This window comes from Zeugodacus cucurbitae, chromosome X (assembly GCF_028554725.1).
Source record: "Zeugodacus cucurbitae isolate PBARC_wt_2022May chromosome X, idZeuCucr1.2, whole genome shotgun sequence".
Lineage (NCBI taxonomy): Eukaryota > Metazoa > Arthropoda > Insecta > Diptera > Tephritidae > Zeugodacus > Zeugodacus cucurbitae.
In genome coordinates, this window is record NC_071672.1 from 11,367,145 (window position 1) to 11,390,562 (window position 23,418).

Below are 23,418 nucleotides of genomic sequence, written 5' to 3' on the forward strand. Positions count from 1 at the left end.
TGTCTTGTCTTGTCTTGTCTTGTCTTGTCTTGTCTTGTCTTGTCTTGTCTTGTCTTGTCTTGTCTTGTCTTGTCTTGTCTTGTCTTGTCTTGTCTTGTCTTGTCTTGTCTTGTCTGTGTCTTGTCTTGTCTTGTCTTGTCTGTCTTGTCTTGTCTTGTCTTGTCTTGTCTTGTCTTGTCTTGTCTTGTCTTGTCTTGTCTTGTCTTGTCTTGTCTTGTCTTGTCTTGTCTTGTCTTGTCTTGTCTTGTCTTGTCTTGTCTTGTCTTGTCTTGTCTTGTCTTGTCTTGTCTTGTCTTGTCTTGTCTTGTCTTGTCTTGTCTTGTCTTGTCTTGTCTTGTCTTGTCTTGTCTTGTCTGTCTTGTCTTGTCTTGTCTTGTCTTGTCTTGTCTTGTCTTGTCTTGTCTTGTCTTGTCTTGTCTTGTCTTGTCTTGTCTTGTCTTGTCTTGTCTTGTCTTGTCTTGTCTTGTCTTGTCTTGTCTTGTCTTGTCTTGTCTTGTCTAGTCTTGTCTAGTCTTGTCTTGTCTTGTCTTGTTTTGTCTTGTTTTGTCTGTCTTGTCTTGTCTTGTCTTGTCTTGTCTGGTCTGTCTTGTCTTGTCTTGTCTTGTCTTGTCTTGTCTTGTCTAGTCTTGTCTAGTCTTGTCTAGTCTTGTCTTGTCTAGTCTTGTCTAGTCTTGTCTAGTCTTGTCTTGTCTTGTCTAGTCTTGTCTAGTCTAGTCTTGTCTAGTCTTGTCTTGTCTTGTCTTGTCTTGTCTTGTCTAGTCTTGTCTTGTCTTGTCTTGTCTTGTCTTGTCTAGTCTTGTCTAGTCTTGTCTAGTCTTGTCTTGTCTTGTCTTGTCTTGTCTTGTCTAGTCTTGTCTTGTCTTGTCTTGTCTTGTCTTGTCTTGTCTTGTCTTGTCTTGTCTTATCTTGTCTTTGTCTTGTCTTGTCTTGTCTTGTCTTTGTCTTGTCTTGTCTTGTCTTGTCTTGTCTTGTCATGTCTTGTCTTGTTTTGTCTTGTCTTGTCTTGTCTTGTCTTGTCTTGTCTTGTCTTGTCTTGGCTTGTCTTGTCTTGTCTTGTCTTGTCTTGTCTTGTCTTGTCTTGTCTTGTCTTGTCTTGTCTTGTCTTGTCTTGTCTTGTCTTGTCTTATCTTGTCTTTGTCTTGTCTTGTCTTGTCTTGTCTTTGTCTTGTCTTGTCTTGTCTTGTCTAGTCTTGTCTAGTCTTGTCTAGTCTTGTCTTGTCTTGTCTTGTCTTGTCTTGTCTTGTCTTGTCTAGTCTTGTCTAGTCTTGTCTTGTCTTGTCTTTTTTTGTCTGGTCTTGTCTTGTCTTGTCTTGTCTAGTCTTGTCTAGTCTTGTCCAGTCTTGTCTTGTCTTGTCTTGTCTTGTCTTGTCTTGTCTAGTCTTGTCTTGTCTTGCCTTGTCTTGTCTTGTCTTGTCTTGTCTAGTCTTGTCTAGTCTTGTCTTGTCTTGTCTTGTCTTGTCTAGTCTTGTCTAGTCTAGTCTTGTCTAGTCTTGTCTTGTCTTGTCTTGTCTTGTCTTGTCTAGTCTTGTCTAGTCTTGTCTAGTCTTGTCTTGTCTTGTCTTGTCTAGTCTTGTCTAGTCTTGTCTTGTCTTGTCTTGTTTTGTCTTGTCTTGTCTAGTCTTGTCTTGTCTTGTCTTTTTTTGTCTGGTCTTGTCTTGTCTTGTCTAGTCTTGTCTAGTCTTGTCTAGTCTTGTCTTGTCTTGTCTTGTCTTGTCTTGTCTAGTCTTGTCTTGTCTTGTCTTTTTTTGTCTGGTCTTGTCTTGTCTTGTCTTGTCTTGTCTTGTCTTGTCTTGTCTTGTCTAGTCTAGTCTTGTCTAGTCTTGTCTAGTCTTGTCTTGTCTTGTCTTGTCTTGTCTTGTCTAGTCTTGTCTTGTCTTGTCTTGTCTTGTCTTGTCTTGTCTTGTCTAGTCTTGTCTTGTCTTGTCTTGTCTTGTCTTGTCTAGTCTTGTTTTGTCTTGTCTGGTCTTGTCTTGTCTTGTCTTGTCTTGTCTTGTCTAGTCTTGTCTAGTCTTGTCTAGTCTTGTCTTGTCTTGTCTTGTCTTGTCTTGTCTAGTCTTGTCTTGTCTTGTCTTGTCTTGTCTTGTCTTGTCTTGTCTTGTCTTGTCTTGTCTTGTCTTGTCTTGTCTTGTCTAGTCTTGTCTAGTCTTGTCTTGTCTTGTCTTGTCTTGTCTTGTCTTGTCTTGTTTTGTCTTTTTTTGTCTGGTCTTGTCTTGTCTTGTCTAGTCTTGTCTAGTCTTGTCTAGTCTTGTCTTGTCTTGTCTTGTCTTGTCTTGTCTAGTCTTGTCTTGTCTTGTCTTGTCTTGTCTTGTCTTGTCTTGTCTTGTCTTGTCTAGTCTTGTCTTGTCTTGTCTTGTCTTGTCTTGTCTAGTCTAGTCTTGTCTAGTCTTGTCTAGTCTTGTCTTGTCTTGTCTTGTCTTGTCTTGTCTAGTCTTGTCTTGTCTTGTCTTGTCTTGTCTTGTCTTGTCTTGTCTTGTCTTGTCTTGTCTTGTCTTGTCTTGTCTTGTCTTGTCTTGTCTTGTCTTGTCTTGTCTTGTCTTGTCTTGTCTTGTCCTGTCTTGTCTTGTCTTGTCTTGTCTTGACTTGTCTTATCTTGTCTTGTCCTGTCCTGTCCTGTCCTGTCCTGTCCTGTCCTGTCCTGTCCTGTCCTGTCCTGTCCTGTCCTGTCCTGTCCTGTCCTGTCCTGTCCTGTCCTGTCCTGTCCTGTCCTGTCCTGTCCTGCCTTGTCTTGTCTTCTCATGTCATGTCATGTCATGTCATATTGTGTTGTGTTGTTTTGTCTTGTCTTGTCTTGTTTTGTCATGTCATGTCATGTCATGTCATGTCATGTTGTGTTGTGTTGTTTTGTCTTGTGTTGTTTTGTCTTGTCTTGTCTTGTCTTGTCTTGTCTTGTCTTGTCCTGTCTTGTCTTGTCTTGTCTTGTCTTGTCTTGTCTTGTCTTGTCTTATCTTGTCTTGTCCTGTCCTGTCCTGCCCTGCCTTGTCTTGTCTTCTCATGTCATGTCATGTCATGTCATATTGTGTTGTGTTGTTTTGTCTTGTCTTGTCTTGTTTTGTCATGTCATGTCATGTCATGTCATGTTGTGTTGTGTTGTGTTGTTTTGTCTTGTCTTGTCTTGTTTTGTCTTGTCTTGTCTTGTCTTGCCTTGTCTTGTCTTGTCTTGTCTTGTCTTGTCTTGTCTTGTCTTGTCTTGTCTTATCTTGTCTTTGTCTTGTCTTGTCTTGTCTTGTCTTGTCTTGTTTTGTCTTGTCTAGTCTTGTCTAGTCTTGTCTAGTCTTGTCTTGTCTTGTCTTGTCTTGTCTTGTCTTGTCTTGTCTTGTCTTGTCTAGTCTTGTCTTGTCTTGTCTTGTCTTGTCTAGTCTTGTCTAGTCTTGTCTAGTCTTGTCTAGTCTTGTCTTGTCTTGTCTTGTCTTGTCTTGTCTAGTCTTGTCTTGTCTTGTCTTGTCTTGTCTTGTCTTGTCTTGTCTTGTCTTGTCTTGTCTTGTCTTGTCTTGTCTTGTCTTGTCTTGTCTTGTCTTGTCTTGTCTTGTCTTGTCTTGTCTTGTCTAGTCTTGTCTAGTCTTGTCTTGTCTTGTCTTGTTTTGTCTTGTCTTGTCTTGTCTTGTCTTGTCTTGTCTTGTCTGGTCTTGTCTTGTCTTGTCTTGTCTTGTCTAGTCTTGTCTAGTCTTGTCTAGTCTTGTCTAGTCTTGTCTAGTCTTGTCTAGTCTTGTCTTGTCTTGTCTTGTCTTGTCTTGTCTAGTCTTGTCTTGTCTTGTCTTGTCTTGTCTTGTCTTGTCTTGTCTTGTCTTGTCTTGTCTTGTCTTGTCTTGTCTTGTCTTGTCTTGTCTTGTCTTGTCTTGTCTTGTCTTGTCTTGTCTTGTCTTGTCTTGTCTTGTCTTGTCTTGTCTTGTCTTGTCTTGTCTTGTCTTGTCTGGTCTTGTCTTGTCTTGTCTTGTCTAGTCTTGTCTAGTCTTGTCTTGTCTTGTCTTGTTTTGTCTTGTCTTGTCTTGTCTTGTCTTGTCTTGTCTTGTCTGGTCTTGTCTTGTCTTGTCTTGTCTTGTCTAGTCTTGTCTAGTCTTGTCTAGTCTTGTCTAGTCTTGTCTTGTCTTGTCTTGTCTTGTCTTGTCTAGTCTTGTCTTGTCTTGTCTTGTCTTGTCTTGTCTTGTCTTGTCTTGTCTTGTCTTGTCTTGTCTTGTCTTGTCTTGTCTTGTCTTGTCTTGTCTTGTCTTGTCTTGTCTTGTCTTGTCTTGTCTTGTCTTGTCTTGTCTTGTCTTGTCTTGTCTTGTCTTGTCTTGTCTTGTCTTGTCTTGTCTTGTCTTGTCTTGTCTTGTCTTGTCTTGTCTTGTCTTGTCTTGTCTTGTCTTGTCTTGTCTTGTCTTGTCTTGTCTTGTCTTGTCTTGTCTTGTCTTGTCTTGTCTTGTCTTGTCTTGTCTTGTCTTGTCTTGTCTTGTCTTGTCTTGTCTTGTCTTGTCTTGTCTTGTCTTGTCTTGTCTTGTCTTGTCTTGTCTTGTCTTGTCTTGTCTTGTCTTGTCTTGTCTTGTCTTGTCTTGTCTTGTCTTGTCTTGTCTTGTCTTGTCTTGTCTTGTCTTGTCTTGTCTTGTCTTGTCTTGTCTTGTCTTGTCTTGTCTTGTCTTGTCTTGTCTTGTCTTGTCTTGTCTTGTCTTGTCTTGTCTTGTCTTGTCTTGTCTTGTCTTGTCTTGTCTTGTCTTGTCTTGTCTTGTCTTGTCTTGTCTTGTCTTGTCTTGTCTTGTCTTGTCTTGTCTTGTCTTGTCTTGTCTTGTCTTGTCTTGTCTTGTCTTGTCTTGTCTTGTCTTGTCTTGTCTTGTCTTGTCTTGAATTGTCTTGTCTTGTCTTGTCTTGTCCTGTCTTGTCTTGTCTTGTCTTGTCTTGTCTTGTCTTATCTTGTCCTGTCCTGTCCTGTCCTGTCCTGTCCTGCCTTGTCTTGTCTTCTCATGTCATGTCATGTCATGTCATATTGTGTTGTGTTGTTTTGTCTTGTCTTGTCTTGTTTTGTCATGTCATGTCCTGTCATGTCATGTCAAGTCATGTTGTGTTGTGTTGTTTTGTCTTGTCTTGTCTTGTTTTGTCTTGTTTTGTCTTGTTTTGTCTTGTTTTGTCTTGTCATGTCTTCTCATGTCTTGTCTTGTCTTGTCTTGTCTTGTCTTGTCTTGTCTTGTCTTGTCTTGTCTTGTCTTGTCTTGTCTTGTCTTGTCTTGTCTTGTCTTGTCTTGTCTTGTCTTGTCTTGTCTTGTCTTGTCTTGTCTTGTCTTGTCTTGTCTTGTCTTGTCTTGTCTTGTCTTGTCTTGTCTTGTCTTGTCTTGTCTTGTCTTGTCTTGTCTTGTCTTGTCTTGTCTTGTCTTGTCTTGTCTTGTCTTGTCTTGTCTTGTCTTGTCTTGTCTTGTCTTGTCTTGTCTTGTCTTGTCTTGTCTTGTCTTGTCTTGTCTTATCTTGTCCTGTCCTGTCCTGTCCTGTCCTGTCCTGTCCTGCCTTGTCTTGTCTTCTCATGTCATGTCATGTCATGTCATATTGTGTTGTGTTGTTTTGTCTTGTCTTGTCTTGTTTTGTCATGTCATGTCATGTCATGTCATGTCAAGTCATGTTGTGTTGTGTTGTTTTGTCTTGTCTTGTCTTGTTTTGTCTTGTTTTGTCTTGTCATGTCTTCTCATGTCTTGTCTTGTCTTGTCTTGTCTTGTCTTGTCTTGTCTTGTCTTGTCTTGTCTTGTCTTGTCTTGTCTTGTCTTGTCTTGTCTTGTCTTGTCTTGTCTTGTCTTGTCTTGTCTTGTCTTGTCTTGTCTTGTCTTGTCTTGTCTTGTCTTGTCTTGTCTTGTCTTGTCTTGTCTTGTCTTGTCTTGTCTTGTCTTGTCTTGTCTTGTCTAGTCTTGTCTAGTCTTGTCTTGTCTGGTCTTGTCTTGTCTTGTCTTGTCTTGTCTTGTCTTGTCTTGTCTTGTCTTGTCTTGTCTTGTCTTGTCTTGTCTTGTCTAGTCTTGTCTAGTCTTGTCTTGTTTTGTCTTGTCTTGTCTTGTCTTGTCTTGTCTTGTCTTGTCTTGTCTTGTCTTGTCTTGTCTTGTCTTGTCTTGTCTTGTCTTGTCTTGTCTTGTCTTGTCTAGTCTTGTCTTGTCTTGTCTAGTCTTGTCTAGTCTTGTCTAGTCTTGTCTAGTCTTGTCTAGTCTTGTCTAGTCTTGTCTAGTCTTGTCTTGTCTTGTCTTGTTTTGTCTTGTTTTGTCTTGTCTTGTCTTGTCTTGTCTTATCTTGTCTTGTCTTGTCTTGTCTTGTCTTGTCTTGTCTTGTCTTGTCTTGTCTTGTCTGGTCTGGTCTTGTCTTGTCTTGTCTTGTCTTGTCTTGTCTTGTCTAGTCTTGTCTAGTCTTGTCTAGTCTTGTCTTGTCTTGTCTTGTCTAGTCTTGTCTAGTCTTGTCTTGTCTTGTCTTGTCTTGTCTTGTCTTGTCTTGTCTTGTCTTGTCTTGTCTTGTCTTGTCTTGTCTTGTCTTGTCTTGTCTTGTCTTGTCTTGTCTAGTCTTGTCTTGTCTTGTCTTGTCTTGTCTTGTCTGGTCTGGTCTTGTCTTGTCTTGTCTTGTCTTGTCTTGTCTTGTCTAGTCTTGTCTAGTCTTGTCTTGTCTTGTCTTTTCTTGTCTGGTCTTGCCTTGTCTTGTCTAGTCTTGTCTAGTCTTGTCTTGTCTTGTCTTTTCTTGTCTGGTCTTGTCTTGTCTTGTCTTGTCTAGTCTTGCCTTGTCTTGTCTTGTCTTGTCTTGTCTTGGTTTGTCTTGTCTTGTTTTGTCTTGTCTTGTCTTGTCTTGTTTTGTCTTGTTTTGTCTTGTCATGTCTTCTCATGTCTTGTCATGTCTTGTCTTGTCTTGTCTTGTCTTGTCTTGTCTTGTCTAGTCTTGTCTAGTCTTGTCTTGTCTTGTCTTTTCTTGTCTGGTCTTGTCTTGTCTTGTCTTGTCTAGTCTTGTCTAGTCTTGTCTTGCCTTGTCTTTTCTTGTCTGGTCTTGTCTTGTCTTGTCATGTCTTGTTTTGTCTTGTCATGTCTTCGCATGTCTTGTCTTGTCTTGTCTTGTTTTGTCATGTCATGTCATGTCATGTCATGTCATGTTGTGTTGTGTTGTTTTGTCTTGTCTTGTCTTGTTTTGTCTTGTCATGTCTTCTCATGTCTTGTCTTGTCTTGTCTTGTCTTGTTTTGTCATGTCATGTCATGTCATGTCATGTCATGTTGTGTTGTGTTGTTTTGTCTTGTCTTGTCTTGTCTTGTTTTGTCTTGTTTTGTCTTGTCATGTCTTCTCATGTCTTGTCTTGTCTTGTCTTGTCTTGTCTTGTCTAGTCTTGTCTAGTCTTGTCTTGTCTTGTCTTGTCTTGTCTTGTCTTGTCTTGTCTTGTCTTGTCTTGTCTTGTCTTGTCTTGTATTGTCTTGTCTTGTCTAGTCTTGTCTAGTCTTGTCTGGTCTTGTCTTGTCTTGTCTTGTCTTGTCTTGTCTTGTCTTGTCTAGTCTTGTCTAGTCTTGTCTGGTCTTGTCTTGTCTTGTCTTGTCTAGTCTTGTCTAGTCTTGTATTGTCTTGTCTTGTCTAGTCTTGTCTAGTCTTGTCTTGTCTTGTCTTGTCTTGTCTTGTCTTGTCTTGTCTTGTCTTGTCTTGTCTTGTCTAGTCTTGTCTTGTCTTGTCTAGTCTTGTCTAGTCTTGTCTGGTCTTGTCTTGTCTTGTCTTGTCTAGTCTTGTCTGGTCTTGTCTTGTCTTGTCTTGTCTTGTCTTGTCCTGTCCAGTCCTGTCCTGTCCTGTCCTGTCCAGTCCTGTCTTGTCTTGTCTTGTCTTGTCTTGTCATGTCTTGTCTAGTCTTGTCTGGTCTTGTCTTGTCTTGTCTTGTCTTGTCTTGTCTAGTCTTGTCTAGACTTGTCTTGTCTTGTCTTGTCTAGTCTTGTCTAGTCTTGTCTAGTCTTGTCTACTCTGGTCTTGTCTTGTCTTGTCTTGTCTGGTCTTGTCTTGTCTTGTCTTGTCTAGTCTTGTCTAGTCTTGTCTTGTCTTGTCTTGTCTAGTCTTGTCTTGTCTTGTCTTGTTTTGTCATGTCATGTTATGTCATGTCATGTTGTGTTGTGTTGTTTTGTCTTGTCATGTCTTCTCATGTCTTGTCTTGTCTTGTCTTGTCTTGTCTTGTCTTGTCTTGTCTTGTCTAGTCTTGTCTAGTCTTGTCTTGTCTTGTCTTTTCTTGTCTGGTCTTGTCTTGTCTTGTCTTGTCTAGTCTTGTCTAGTCTTGTCTTGTCTTGTCTTGTCTTGTCTAGTCTTGTCTAGTCTTGTCTAGTCTTGTCTAGTCTTGTCTTGACTTGTCTTGTCTTGTCTTGTCTTGTCTAGTCTTGTCTAGTCTTGTCTAGTCTTGTCTAGTCTTGTCTAGTCTTGTCTAGTCTAGTCTTGTCTAGTCTAGTCTTGTCTTGTCTTGTCTTGTCTTGTCTTGTCTTGTCTTGTCTTGTCTAGTCTTGTCTTGTCTTGTCTTGTCTTGTCTTTTCTTGTCTGGTCTTGTCTTGTCTTGTCTTGTCTTGTCTTGTCTTGTCTTGTCTTGTCTAGTCTTGTCTAGTCTTGTCTTGTCTTGTTTAGTCTTGTCTAGTCTTGTCTTGTCTTGTCTTGTCTTGTCTTGTCTTGTCTTGTCTAGTCTTGTCTAGTCTTGTCTGGTCTTGTCTTGTCTTGTCTTGTCTAGTCTTGTCTAGTCTTGTATTGTCTTGTCTTGTCTAGTCTTGTCTAGTCTTGTCTTGTCTTGTCTTGTCTTGTCTTGTCTTGTCTTGTCTTGTCTTGTCTTGTCTTGTCTTGTCTTGTCTAGTCTTGTCTAGTCTTGTCTGGTCTTGTCTTGTCTTGTCTTGTCTTGTCTTGTTTTGTCATGTCATGTCATGTCATGTCATGTTGTGTTGTGTTGTTTTGTCTTGTCATGTCTTCTCATGTCTTGTCTTGTCTTGTCTTGTCTTGTCTTGTCTTGTCTTGTCTTGTCTAGTCTTGTCTAGTCTTGTCTTGTCTTGTCTTGTCTAGTCTTGTCTAGTCTTGTCTTGTCTAGTCTTGTCTAGTCTTGTCTTGTCTTGTCTTGTCTTGTCTAGTCTTGTCTTGTCTTGTCTTGTCTAGTCTTGTCTAGTCTTGTCTTGTTTTGTCATGTCATGTCATGTCATGTCATGTTGTGTTGTGTTGTTTTGTCTTCTCATGTCTTGTCTTGTCTTGTCTTGTCTTGTCTAGTCTTGTCTAGTCTTGTCTTGTCTTGTCTTTTCTTGTCTGGTCTTGTCTTGTCTTGTCTTGTCTAGTCTTGTCTAGTCTTGTCTTGTCTTGTCTTGTTTTGTCTTGTCTTGTCTTGTCTTGTCTTGTCTGGTCTTGTCTTGTCTTGTCTTGTCTAGTCTTGTCTAGTCTTGTCTAGTCTTGTCTAGTCTTGTCTAGTCTTGTCTAGTCTAGTCTTGTCTAGTCTAGTCTTGTCTTGTCTTGTCTTGTCTTGTCTTGTCTTGTCTTGTCTTGTCTTGTCTTGTCTTGTCTTGTCTTGTCTAGTCTTGTCTAGTCTGGTCTTGTCTTGTCTTGTCTTGTCTAGTCTTGTCTAGTCTTGTATTGTCTTGTCTTGTCTAGTCTTGTCTAGTCTTGTCTTGTCTTGTCTTGTCTTGTCTTGTCTTGTCTTGTCTAGTCTTGTCTTGTCTTGTCTAGTCTTGTCTAGTCTTGTCTGGTCTTGTCTTGTCTTGTCTTGTCTAGTCTTGTCTGGTCTTGTCTTGTCTTGTCTTGTCTTGTCTTGTCTTGTCTAGTCTTGTCTAGTCTTGTCTTGTCTTGTCTTGTCTAGTCTTGTCTAGTCTTGTCTAGTCTTGTCTTGTCTTGTCTTGTCTTGTTTTGTCTTGTCTGGTCTTGTCTTGTCTTGTCTTGTCTAGTCTTGTCTAGACTTGTCTTGTCTTGTCTTGTCTTGTCTAGTCTTGTCTTGTCTTGTCTTGTTTTGTCATGTCATGTCATGTGATGTCATGTTGTGTTGTGTTGTTTTGTCTTGTCATGTCTTCTCATGTCTTGTCTTGTCTTGTCTTGTCTTGTCTTGTCTTGTCTTGTCTTGTCTTGTCTAGTCTTGTCTAGTCTTGTCTAGTCTTGTCTTTTCTTGTCTGGTCTTGTCTTGTCTTGTCTTGTCTAGTCTTGTCTAGTCTTGTCTTGTCTTGTCTTGTCTTGTCTAGTCTTGTCTAGTCTTGTCTTGTCTTGTCTTGTCTTGTCTTGTCTTGTCTTGTCTTGTCTTGTCTTGTCTTGTCTTGTCTTGTCTAGTCTTGTCTAGTCTTGTCTAGTCTTGTCTTTTCTTGTCTGGTCTTGTCTAGTCTTGTCTTGTCTTGTCTTGTCTTGTCTTGTCTTGTCTTGTCTTGTCTTGTCTTGTCTTGTCTTGTCTTGTCTTGTCTTGTCTTGTCTTGTCTTGTCTTGTCTTGTCTTGTCTTGTCTTGTCTTGTCTTGTCTTGTCTTGTCTTGTCTTGTCTTGTCTTGTCTTGTCTTGTCTTGTCTTGTCTTGTCTTGTCTTGTCTTGTCTTGTCTTGTCTTGTCTTGTCTTGTCTTGTCTTGTCTTGTCTTGTCTTGTCTTGTCTTGTCTTGTCTTGTCTTGTCTTGTCTTGTCTTGTCTTGTCTTGTCTTGTCTTGTCTTGTCTTGTCTTGTCTTGTCTTGTCTTGTCTTGTCTTGTCTTGTCTTGTCTTGTCTTGTCCTGTCTTGTCCTGTCTTGTCTTGTCTTGTCTTGTCTTGTTTTGTCATGTCATGTCATGTCATGTCATGTCATGTCATGTTGTGTTGTGTTGTTTTGTCTTGTCTTGTCTTGTCTTGTCTTGTCTTGTTTTGTCTTGTTTTGTCTTGTCATGTCTTCTCATGTCTTGTCTTGTCTTGTCTTGTCTTGTCTTGTCTTGTCTTGTCTAATCTAGTCTAGTCTTGTCTTGTCTTGTCTTGTCTTGTCTTGTCTTGTCTTGTCTTGTCTTGTCTTGTCTTGTCTTGTCTTGTCTTGTCTTGTCTTGTCTTGTCTTGTCTTGTCTTGTCTTGTCTTGTATTGTCTTGTCTTGTCTTGTCTTGTCTTGTCTTGTCTTGTCTTTGTCTTTGTCTTGTCTTGTCTTGTCTTGTCTTGTCTTGTCTTGTCTTGTCTTGTCTTGTCTAGTCTTGTCTAGTCTTGTCTAGTCTTGTCTTGTCTTGTCTTGTCTTGTCTTGTCTTGTCTTGTCTTGTCTAGTCTTGTCTAGTCTTGCCTTGTCTTGTCTTTTCTTGTCTGGTGTTGTCTTGTCTTGTCTTGTCTAGTCTTGTCTAGTCTTGTCTAGTCTTGTCTAGTCTTGTCTTGTCTTGTCTTGTCTTGTTTTGTCTTGTTTTGTCTTGTCTTGTCTTGTCTTGTCTTGTCTTGTCTGGTCTTGTCTTGTCTTGTCTTGTCTTGTCTTGTCTAGTCTTGTCTAGTCTTGTCTAGTCTTGTCTTGTCTTGTCTTGTCTAGTCTTGTCTAGTCTTGTCTAGTCTTGTCTTGTCTTGTCTAGTCTTGTCTAGTCTAGTCTTGTCTAGTCTTGTCTTGTCTAGTCTTGTCTTGTCTTGTCTTGTCTTGTCTTGTCTTGTCCTGTCTTATATTGTCTTGTCTTGTCTTGTCATGTCGTGTGTTGTGTTGTTTTGTCTTGTCTTGTTGTGTATTGTCATGTCTTATATTGTCTTGTCTTGTCTTGTCATGTCATGTCATGTCATGTCGTGTGTTGTGTTGTTTTGTCTTGTCTTGTCTTGTCTTGTGTTGCTTTGTCTTGTCTTGTCATGTCATGTGTTGCGTTGTGTTGTTTTGTCTTGTCTTGTCTTGTCTTGTCTTGTCTTGTCTTGTCTTGTCTTGTCTTGTCTTGTCTTGTCTTGTCTTGTCTTGTCTTGTCTTGTCCTGTCTTGTCTTGTCTTGTCTTGTCTTGTCTTGTCTTGTCCTGTCCTGTCCTGTCCTGTCCTGTCCTGTCCTGCCTTGTCTTGTCTTCTCATGTCATGTCATGTCATGTCATATTGTGTTGTGTTGTTTTGTCTTGTCTTGTCTTGTTTTGTCATGTCATGTCATGTCATGTCATGTCATGTTGTGTTGTGTTGTTTTGTCTTGTTTTGTCTTGTCATGTCTTCTCATGTCTTGTCTTGTCTTGTCTTGTCTTGTCTTGTCTTGTCTTGTCCTGTCCTGTCCTGTCCTGCCTTGTCTTGTCTTCTCATGTCATGTCATGTCATGTCATATTGTGTTGTGTTGTTTTGTCTTGTCTTGTCTTGTTTTGTCATGTCATGTCATGTCATGTCATGTCATGTCATGATGTGTTGTGTTGTTTTGTCTTGTTTTGTCTTGTCATGTCTTCTCATGTCTTGTCTTGTCTTGTCTTGTCTTGTCTTGTTTTGTCATGTCATGTCATGTCATGTCTTGTCATGTTGTGTTGTGTTGTTTTGTCTTGTCTTGTCTTGTCTTGTCTTGTCCTGTTTTGTCTTGTCATGTCTTCTCATGTCTTGTCTTGTCTTGTCTTGTCTTGTCTTGCCTTGTCTTGTCTTGTCTTGTCTTGTCTTGTCTTGTCTTGTCTTGTCTTGTCTTGTCTTGTCTTGTCTTGTCTTGTCTTGTCTTGTCTTGTCTTGTCTTGTCTTGTCTTGTCTTGTCTTGTCTTGTCTTGTCTTGTCTTGTCTTGTCTTGTCTTGTCTTGTCTTGTCCTGTCTTGTCTTGTCTTGTCTTGTCTTATCTTGTCTTGTCCTGTCCTGTCCTGCCCTGTCCTGTCCTGTCCTGTCCTGTCCTGTCCTGTCCTGTAATGTCCTGTCTTGTCTTCTCATGTCATGTCATGTCATATTGTGTTGTGTTGTTTTGTCTTGTCGTGTCTTGTTTTGTCATGTCATGTCATGTCATGTCATGTCATGTTGTGTTGTGTTGTTTTGTCTTGTCTTGTCTTGTTTTGTCTTGTTTTGTCTTGTCTTGTCTTGTCTTGTCTTGTCTTGTCTTGTCTTGTCTTGTCTTGTCTTGTCTTGTCTTGTCTTATCTTGTCTTTGTCTTGTCTTGTCTTGTCTTGTCTTGTCTTGTCTTGTCTAGTCTTGTCTAGTCTTGTCTAGTCTTGTCTTGTCTTGTCTTGTCTTGTCTTGTCTTGTCTTGTCTTGTCTAGTCTTGTCTAGTCTTGTCTTGTCTTGTCTTTTTTTGTCTGGTCTTGTCTTGTCTTGTCTAGTCTTGTCTAGTCTTGTCTAGTCTTGTCTTGTCTTGTCTTGTTTTGTCTTGTTTTGTCTTGTTTTGTCTTGTCTTGTCTTGTCTTGTCTTGTCTGGTCTGGTCTGGTCTTGTCTTGTCTTGTCTTGTCTAGTCTTGTCTAGTCTTGTCTAGTCTTGTCTTGTCTTGTCTTGTCTAGTCTTGTCTAGTCTTGTCTAGTCTTGTCTTGTCTTGTCTTGTCTAGTCTTGTCTAGTCTAGTCTTGTCTAGTCTTGTCTTGTCTTGTCTTGTCTTGTCTAGTCTTGTCTTGTCTTGTCTTGTCTTGTCTAGTCTTGTCTAGTCTTGTCTTGTCTTGTCTTTTCTTGTCTGGTCTTGTCTTGTCTTGTCTTGTCTAGTCTTGTCTAGTCTTGTCTAGTCTTGTCTTGTCTTGTCTTGTCTTGTCTTGTCTTGTCTTGTCTTGTCTTGTCTGGTCTTGTCTTGTCTTGTCTTGTCTTGTCTAGTCTTGTCTAGTCTTGTCTAGTCTTGTCTAGTCTTGTCTAGTCTTGTCTTGTCTTGTCTTGTCTTGTCTAGTCTTGTCTTGTCTTGTCTTGTCTTGTCTTGTCTTGTCTTGTCTTGTCTTGTCTTGTCTTGTCTTGTCTTGTCTTGTCTTGCCTTGTCTTGTCTTGTCTTGTCTTGTCTTGTCTTGTCTTGTCTTGTCTTGTCTTGTCTTGTCTTGTCTTGTCTTGTCTTGTCTTGTCTTGTCTTGTCTTGTCTTGTCTTGTCTTGTCTTGTCTTGTCTTGTCTTGTCTTGTCTTGTCTTGTCTTGTCTTGTCTTGTCTTGTCTTGTCTTGTCTTGTCTTGTCTTGTCTTGTCTTGTCTTGTCTTGTCTTGTCTTGTCTTGTCTTGTCTTGTCCTGTCTTGTCTTGTCTTGTCTTGTCTTGTCTTATCTTGTCCTGTCCTGTCCTGTCCTGTCCTGTCCTGCCTTGTCTTGTCTTCTCATGTCATGTCATGTCATGTCATATTGTGTTGTGTTGTTTTGTCTTGTCTTGTCTTGTTTTGTCATGTCATGTCATGTCTTGTCTTGTCTTGTCTTGTCTTGTCTTGTCTTGTCTAGTCTTGTTTTGTCTTGTCTTGTCTTGTCTTGTCTTGTCTTGTCTTGTCTGGTCTTGTCTTGTCTTGTCTTGTCTTGTCTAGTCTTGTCTTGTCTTGTCTTGTCTAGTCTTGTCTAGTCTTGTCTAGTCTTGTCTAGTCTTGTCTAGTCTTGTCTTGTCTTGTCTTGTTTTGTCTTGTCCTGTCTGGTCTGGTCTGGTCTTGTCTTGTCTTGTCTTGTCTAGTCTTGTCTAGTCTTGTCTAGTCTTGTCTTGTCTTGTCTTGTCTAGTCTTGTCTAGTCTTGTCTAGTCTTGTCTTGTCTTGTCTAGTCTTGTCTAGTCTAGTCTTGTCTAGTCTTGTCTTGTCTTGTCTTGTCTTGTCTAGTCTTGTCTTGTCTTGTCTTGTCTTGTCTAGTCTTGTCTTGTCTAGTCTTGTCTAGTCTTGTCTAGTCTTGTCTTGTCTTGTCTAGTCTTGTCTAGTCTAGTCTTGTCTAGTCTTGTCTTGTCTTGTCTTGTCTTGTCTAGTCTTGTCTTGTCTTGTCTTGTCTTGTCTAGTCTTGTCTAGTCTTGTCTTGTCTTGTCTTTTCTTGTCTGGTCTTGTCTTGTCTTGTCTTGTCTAGTCTTGTCTAGTCTTGTCTTGTCTTGTCTTGTTTTGTCTTGTCTTGTCTTGTCTTGTCTTGTCTTGTCTTGTCTTGTCTGGTCTTGTCTTGTCTTGTCTTGTCTTGTCTTGTCTAGTCTTGTCTAGTCTTGTCTAGTCTTGTCTAGTCTTGTCTAGTCTTGTCTTGTCTTGTCTTGTCTTGTCTAGTCTTGTCTTGTCTTGTCTTGTCTTGTCTTGTCTTGTCTTGTCTTGTCTTGTCTTGTCTTGTCTTGTCTTGTCTTGCCTTGTCTTGTCTTGTCATGTCTTGTCTTGTCTTGTCTTGTCTTGTCTTGTCTAGTCTTGCCTAGTCTTGTCTTGTCTTGTCTTTTCTTGTCTGGTCTTGTCTTGTCTTGTCTTGTCTAGTCTTGTCTAGTCTTGTCTTGCCTTGTCTTTTCTTGTCTGGTCTTGTCTTGTCTTGTCTTGTCTTGTTTTGTCTTGTCATGTCTTCGCATGTCTTGTCTTGCCTTGTCTTGTTTTGTCATGTCATGTCATGTCATGTTGTGTTGTGTTGTTTTGTCTTGTCTTGTCTTGTCTTGTCTTGTTCTGTCTTGTCATGTCTTCTCATGTCTTGTCTTGTCTAGTCTTGTCTTGTCTTGTCTTGTCTTGTCTTGTGTTGCTTTGTCTTGTCTTGTCTGCTCCTTGTCTTGTCTTGTCTTGTCTTGTCTTGTCTTATCTTGTCTTGTCCTGTCCTGTCCTGTCCTGTCCTGTCCTGTCCTGTCCTGTCCTGTCCTGTCCTGTCCTATCCTGTCCTGTCCTGTCCTGTCCTGTCCTGCCTTGTCTTGTCTTCTCATGTCATGTCATGTCATGTCATATTGTGTTGTGTTGTTTTGTCTTGTCTTGTCTTGTTTTGTCATGTCATGTCATGTCATGTCATGTTGAGTTGTGTTGTCTTGTCTTGTTTTGTCTTGTCATGTCTTCGCATGTCTTGTCTTGCCTTGTCTTGTTTTGTCATGTCATGTCATGCCATGTTGTGTTGTGTTGTTTTGTCTTGTCTTGTCTTGTCTTGTCTTGTTCTGTCTTGTCATGTCTTCTCATGTCTTGTCTTGCCTTGTCTTGTTTTGTCATGTCATGTCATGTCAAGTTGTGTTATGTTGTTTTGTCTTGTCTTGTCTTGTCTTGTTCTGTCTTGTCATGTCTTCTCATGTCTTGTCTTGTCTAGTCTTGTCTTGTCTTGTCTTGTCTGGTCTTGTCTTGTCTTGTCTTGTCTTGTTTTGTCTTGTCATGTCTTCGCATGTCTTGTCTTGCCTTGTCTTGTTTTGTCATGTCATGTCATGTCATGTTGTGTTGTGTTGTTTTGTCTTGTCTTGTCTTGTCTTGTCTTGTTCTGTCTTGTCATGTCTTCTCATGTCTTGTCTTGTCTAGTCTTGTCTTGTCTTGTCTTGTCTTGTGTTGCTTTGTCTTGTCTTGTCTGCTCCTTGTCTTGTCTTGTCTTGTCTTGTCTTGTCTTATCTTGTCTTGTCCTGTCCTGTCCTGTCCTGTCCTGTCCTGTCCTGTCCTGTCCTGTCCTGTCCTGTCCTGTCCTGTCCTGCCTTGTCTTGTCTTCTCATGTCATGTCATGTCATGTCATATTGTGTTGTGTTGTTTTGTCTTGTCTTGTCTTGTCTTGTTTTGTCATGTCATGTCATGTCATGTCATGTTGTGTTGTGTTGTCTTGTCTTGTTTTGTCTTGTCATGTCTTCTCATGTCTTGTCTTGTCTTGTCTTGTCTTGTCTTGTCTTGTCTTGTCTTGTCTTGTCTTGTCTTGTCTTGTCTTGTCTTGTCTTGTCTTGTCTTGTCTTGTCTTGTCTTGTCTTGTCTTGTCTTGTCTTGTCTTGTCTTGTCTTGTCTTGTCTAGTCTTGTCTAGTCTTGTCTAGTCTTGTCTAGTCTTGTCTAGTCTTGTCTTGTCTTGTCTTGTCTTGTCTTGTCTTGTCTTGTCTTGTCTTGTCTTGTCTTGTCTTGTCTTGTCTTGTCTTGTCTTGTCTTGTCTAGTCTTGTCTAGTCTTGTCTTGTCTTGTCTTTTCTTGTCTGGTCTTGTCTTGTCTTGTCTTGTCTAGTCTTGCCTTGTCTTGTCTTGTCTTGTCTTGTCTTGGTTTGTCTTGTCTTGTTTTGTCTTGTCTTGTCTTGTCTTGTTTTGTCTTGTTTTGTCTTGTCATGTCCTCTCATGTCTTGTCATGTCTTGTCTTGTCTTGTCTTGTCTTGTCTTGTCTTGTCTTGTCTAGTCTTGTCTAGTCTTGTCTAGTCTTGTCTTGTCTTGTCTTTTCTTGTCTGGTCTTGTCTTGTCTTGTCTTGTCTAGTCTTGTCTAGTCTTGTCTTGCCTTGTCTTTTCTTGTCTGGTCTAGTCTTGTCTAGTCTTGTCTAGTCTTGTCTTGTCTTGTCTTGTCTTGTCTTGTTTTGTCTTGTCTAGTCTTGTCTAGTCTTGTCTAGTCTTGTCTTGTCTTGTCTTTTCTTGTCTTGTCTAGTCTTGTCTTGTCTTGTCTTGTCTTGTTTTGTCTTGTCTTGTCTTGTCTTGTCTTGTCTTGTCTTGTCTTGTCTTGTCTTGTCTTGTCTTGTCTTGTCTTGTCTTGTCTTGTCTTGTCTTGTCTTGTCTTGTCTTGTCTTGTCTTGTCTTGTCTTGTCTTGTCTTGTCTTGTCTTGTCTTGTCTTGTCTTGTCTTGTCTTGTCTTGTCTTGTCTAGTCTTGTCTAGCCTTGTCTAGTCTTGTCTTGTCTTGTCTTGTCTTGTCTAGTCTTGTCTAGTCTTGTCTAGTCTAGTCTTGTCTAGTCTTGTCTTGTCTAGTCTTGTCTTGTGTTGTCTTGTTTTGTCTTGTCTAGTCTTGTCTTGTCTTGTCTTTTCTTGTCTGGTCTTGTCTTGTCTTGTCTTGTCTTGTCTGGTCTTGTCTTGTCTTGTCTTGTCTTGTCTAGTCTTGTCTAGTCTTGTCTAGTCTTGTCTAGTCTTGTCTTGTCTTGTCTTGTCTAGTCTTGTCTAGTCTTGTCTAGTCTTGTCTTGTCTTGTCTAGTCTTGTCTAGTCTAGTCTTGTCTAGTCTTGTCTTGTCTAGTCTTGTCTTGTCTTGTCTTGTCTTGTCTTGTCTTGTCTTGTCTTGTCTTGTCTTGTCTTGTCCTGTCTTGTCCTGTCTTATATTGTCTTGTCTTGTCTTGTCATGTCGTGTGTTGTGTTGTTTTGTCTTGTCTTGTTGTGTATTGTCATGTCTTATATTGTCTTGTCTTGTCTTGTCATGTCTTATCTTGTCTTGTCCTGTCCTGTCCTGTCCTGTCCTGTCCTGCCTTGTCTTGTCTTCTCATGTCATGTCATGTCATGTCATGTCATATTGTGTCGTGTTGTTTTGTCTTGTTTTGTCATGTCATGTCATGTCATGTCATGTCATGTTGTGTTGTGTTGTTTTGTCTTGTTTTGTCTTGTCATGTCTTCTCATGTCTTGTCTTGTCTTGTCTTGTCTTGTCTTGTCTTGTTTTGTCATGTCATGTCATGTCATGTCATGTTGTGTTGTGTTGTTTTGTCTTGTCTTGTCTTGTTTTGTCTTGTTTTGTCTTGTTTTGTCTTGTCATGTCTTGTCTTGTCTTGTCTTGTCTTGTCTTGTCTTGTCTTGTCTTGTCTTGTCTTGTCTTGTCTTGTCATGTCTTGTCTTGTCTTGTCTTGTCTAGTCTTGTCTTGTCTTGTCTTTTCTTGTCTGGTCTTGTCTTGTCTTGTCTTGTCTAGTCTTGTCTAGTCTTGTCTTGTCTTGTCTTGTCTTGTCTTGTCTAGTCTTGTCTAGTCTTGTCTTGTCTAGTCTTGTCTTGTCTTGTCTTGTCTAGTCTTGTCTAGTCTTGTCTTGTTTTGTCATGTCATGTCATGTCATGTCATGTTGTGTTGTGTTGTTTTGTCTTGTCATGTCTTCTCATGTCTTGTCTTGTCTTGTCTTGTCTTGTCTTGTCTTGTCTTGTCTAGTCTTGTCTAGTCTTGTCTAGTCTTGTCTGGTCTTGTCTTGTCTTGTCTTGTCTTGTCTTGTCTTGTCTTGTCTTGTCTTGTCTTGTCTTGTCTTGTCTAGTCTTGTCTAGTCTTGTCTTGTCTAGTCTTGTCTTGTCATGTCTTGTTTTGTCTTATCTTGTCTTGTCTTGTCTAGTCTGGTCTTGTCTTGTCTTGTCTTGTCTAGTTTTGTCTAGTCTTGTCTAGTCTTGTCTAGTCTTGTCTAGTCTAGTCTTGTCTTGTCTTGTCTTGTCTTGTCTTGTCTTGTCTTGTCTTGTCTTGTCTTGTCTAGTCTTGTCTAGTCTTGTCTGGTCTTGTCTTGTCTTGTCTTGTCTAGTCTTGTCTAGTCTTGTATTGTCTTGTCTTGTCTAGTCTTGTCTAGTCTTGTCTTGCCTTGTCTTGTCTTGTCTTGTCTTGTCTTGTCTTGTCTTGTCTTGTCTTGTCTTGTCTTGTCTTGTCTTGTCTTGTCTTGTCTAGTCTTGTCTTATCTTGTCTTGTCTAGTCTAGTCTTGTCTGGTCTTGTCTTGTCTTGTCTTGTCTTGTCTTGTCTAGTCTTGTCTTGTCTTGTCTTGTCTTGTCTTGTCTTGTCTTGTCTAGTCTTGTCTAGTCTTGTCTAGTCTTGTCTTGTCTTGTCTTTTCTTGTCTGGTCTTGTCTTGTCTTGTCTTGTCTAGTCTTGTCTAGTCTTGTCTTGTCTTGTCTAGTCTTGTCTAGTCTTGTATTGTCTTGTCTTGTCTAGTCTTGTCTAGTCTTGTCTTGTCTTGTCTTGTCTTGTCTTGTCTTGTCTTGTCTTGTCTTGTCTTGTCTTGTCTTGTCTTGTCTTGTCTTGTCTTGTCTTGTCTTGTCTTGTCTTGTCTTGTCTTGTCTTGTCTAGTCTTGTCTTGTCTTGTCTAGTCTAGTCTAGTCTTGTCTGGTCTTGTCTTGTCTTTTCTAGTCTTGCCTAGTCTTGTCTTGTCTTGTCTTGTCTTGTCTTGTCTAGTCTTGTCTAGTCTTGTCTAGTCTTGTCTTGTCTTGTCTTGTCTTGACTTGTCTTGTCTTGTCTTGTTTTGTCATGTCATGTCATGTCATGTCATGTCATGTTGTGTTGTCTTGTTTTGTCTTGTCTTGTCCTGTCCTGTCCTGTCCTGTCCTGTCCTGTCGTGCCTTGTCTTGTCTTCTCATGTCATGTCATGTCATGTCATATTGTGTTGTGTTGTTTTGTCTTGTCTTGTCTAGTCTAGTCTTGTCTGGTCTTGTCTTGTCTTGTCTTTTCTAGTCTTGCCTAGTCTTGTCTTGTCTTGTCTTGTCTTGTCTAGTCTTGTCTAGTCTTGTCTAGTCTTGTCTTGTCTTGTCTTGTCTTGTCTTGTCTTGTCTTGTCTTGTCTTGTCTTGTCTTGTCTTGTCTTGTCTTGTCTTGTCTTGCCTAGTCTTGTCTTGTCTTGTCTTGTCTTGTCTTGTCTAATCTTGTCTAGTCTTGTCTAGTCTTGTCTTGTCTTGTCTTGTCTTGTCTTGTCTTGTCTTGTCTTGTTTTGTCATGTCATGTCATGTCATGTCATGTCATGTTGTGTTGTCTTGTTTTGTCTTGTCTTGTCCTGTCCTGTCCTGTCCTGTCCTGTCCTGTCTTGTCTTGTCTTGTCTTGTCTTGTCTTGTCTAGTCTAGTCTTGTCTGGTCTTGTCTTGTCTTGTCTTGTCTTGTCTTGTCTAGTCTAGTCTTGTCTGGTCTTGTCTTGTCTTGTCTTTTCTAGTCTTGCCTAGTCTTGTCTTGTCTTGTCTTGTCTTGTCTTGTCTAGTCTTGTCTAGTCTTGTCTAGTCTTGTCTTGTCTTGTCTTGTCTTGTCTTGTCTTGTCTAGTCTTGTCTAGTCTTATCTTGTCTTGTCTTGTTTTGTCTTGTCTTGTCTTGTCTTGTCTTGTCTTGTCTTGTCTTGTCTTGTCTTGTCTTGTCTTGTCTTGTCTTGTCTTGTCTTGTCTTGTCTTGTCTTGTCTTGTCTTGTCTTGTCTTGTCTTGTCTTGTCTTGTCTTGTCTTGTCTTGTCTTGTCTTGTCTTGTCTTGTCTTGTCTTGTCTTGTCTTGTCTTGTCTTGTCTTGTCTTGTCTTGTCTTGTCTTGTCTTGTCTTGTCTTGTCTTGTCTTGTCCTGTCCTGTCCTGTCCTGTCCTGTCCTGTCGTGCCTTGTCTTGTCTTCTCATGTCATGTCATGTCATGTCATATTGTGTTGTGTTGTTTTGTCTTGTCTTGTCTTGTTTTGTCATGTCATGTCATGTCATGTTGTGTTGTGTTGTTTTGTCTTGTTTTGTCTTGTCTTGTCTTGTTTTGTCATGTCATGTCATGTCATGTCATGTCATGTTGCGTTGTGTTGTTTTGTCTTGTTTTGTCTTGTCATGTCTTCTCATGTCATGTCTTGTCTTGTCTTGTCTTGTCTTGTTTTGTCATGTCATGTCATGTCATGTTGTGTTGTGTTGTTTTGTCTTGTCTTGTCTTGTCTTGTCTTGTCTTGTCTTGTCTTGTCTTGTCTTGTCTTGTTTTGTCATGTCATGTCATGTCATGTCATGTCATGTTGTGTTGTCTTGTTTTGTCTTGTCTTGTCCTGTCCTGTCCTGTCCTGTCCTGTCCTGTCGTGCCTTGTCTTGTCTTCTCATGTCATGTCATGTCATGTCATATTGTGTTGTGTTGTTTTGTCTTGTCTTGTCTTGTTTTGTCATGTCATGTCATGTCATGTCATGTCATGTTGTGTTGTGTTGTTTTGTCTTGTTTTGTCTTGTCTTGTCTTGTTTTGTCATGTCATGTCATGTCATGTCATGTCATGTTGTGTTGTGTTGTTTTGTCTTGTTTTGTCTTGTCATGTCTTCTCATGTCATGTCTTGTTTTGTCTTGTCTTGTCTTGTTTTGTCATGTCATGTCATGTCATGTCATGTCATGTTGTGTTGTCTTGTCTTGTCTTGTCTTGTCTTGTCTTGCCTTGTCTTGTCTTGTCTTGTCTAGACTTGTCTAGTCTTGTCTAGTCTTGTCTTGTCTTGTTTTGTCTTGTTTTGTCTTGTTTTGTCTTGTTTTGTCTTGTCTTGTCTTGTCTTGTCTTGTCTTGTCTTGTCTTGTCTTGTCTTGTCTTGTCTTGTTTTGTCATGTCATGTCATGTCATGTCATGTCATGTTGTGTTGTCTTGTTTTGTCTTGTTTTGTCTTGTCATGTCTTCTCATGTCTTGTCATGTCGTGTCTTGTCTTGTCTTGTCTTGTCTTGTCTTGTCCTGTCTTGTCTTGTCTTGTCTTGTCTTGTCTTGTCTTGTCCTGTCCTGTCCTGTCCTGTCCTGTCCTGTCGTGCCTTGTCTTGTCTTCTCATGTCATGTCATGTCATATTGTGTTGTGTTGTTTTGTCTTGTCTTGTCTTGTTTTGTCATGTCATGTCATGTCATGTCATGTCATGTTGTGTTGTGTTGTTTTGTCTTGTCTTGTCTTGTCTTGTCTAGTCTTGTCTAGTCTAGTCTTGTCTAGTCTTGTCTTGTCTAGTCTTGTCTTGTCTTGTCTTGTCTTGTCTTGTCTTGTCTTGTCTTGTCTAGTCTTGTCTAGTCTAGTCTTGTCTAGTCTTGTCTTGTCTAGTCTTGTCTTGTCTTGTCTTGTCTTGTCTTGTCTTGTCTTGTCTTGTCTTGTCCTGTCTTATATTGTCTTGTCTTGTCTTGTCATGTCGTGTGTTGTGTTGTTTTGTCTTGTCTTGTCTTGTCTTGTCTTGTCTTGTCCTGTCTTATATTGTCTTGTCTTGTCTTGTCATGTCATGTCATGTCATGTCGTGTGTTGTGTTGTTTTGTCTTGTCTTGTCTTCTCCTTGTCTTGTCTAGTCTTGTCTTGTCTTGTCTTGTCTAATCTTGTGTTGCATTGTCTTGTCTTGTCATGTCATGTGTTGCGTTGTGTTGTTTTGTGTTGTCTTGTCTTGTCTTGTCTAGTCTTGTCTTGTCTTGTCTTGTCTTGTCTTGTTTTGTCTTGTCTTGTCTTGTTTTGTCTTGTTTTGTCTTGTCATGTCTTCTCATGTCTTGTCATGTGTTGTCTTGTCTTGTCTGGTCTTGTCTTGTCTTGTCTTGTCTTGTCTAGTCTTGTCTTGTCTTGTCTTGTCTAGTCTTGTCTAGTCTTGTCTTGTCTTGTCTAGTCTTGTCTAGTCTTGTCTTGTCTTGTCTTGTCTTGTCTTGTCTTGTCTTGTCTTTTCTTGTCTTGCCTTGTCTTGTTTTGTCATGTCATGTCATGTCATGTTGTGTTGTGTTGTTTTGTCTTGTCTTGTCTTGTCTTGTCTTGTCTTGTCTTGTCTTGTCTTGTCTTGTTTTGTCATGTCATGTCATGTCATGTCATGTCATGTTGTGTTGTCTTGTTTTGTCTTGTCTTGTCCTGTCCTGTCCTGTCCTGTCCTGTCCTGTCGTGCCTTGTCTTGTCTTCTCATGTCATGTCATGTCATGTCATATTGTGTTGTGTTGTTTTGTCTTGTCTTGTCTTGTCTTGTCTTGTCTTGTCTTGTCTTGTCTTGTCTTGTCTAGACTTGTCTAGTCTTGTCTAGTCTTGTATTGTCTTGTCTTGTCTTGTTTTGTCTTGTTTTGTCTTGTTTTGTCTTGTTTTGTCTTGTCTTGTCTTGTCTTGTCTTGTCTTGTCTTGTCTTGTCTTGTCTTGTCTTATCTTGTCTTTGTCTTGTCTTGTCTTGTCTTGTCTTGTCTTGTCTTGTCTAGTCTTGTCTAGTCTTGTCTTGTCTTGTCTTGTCTTGTCTTGTCTTGTCTTGTCTTGTCTAGTCT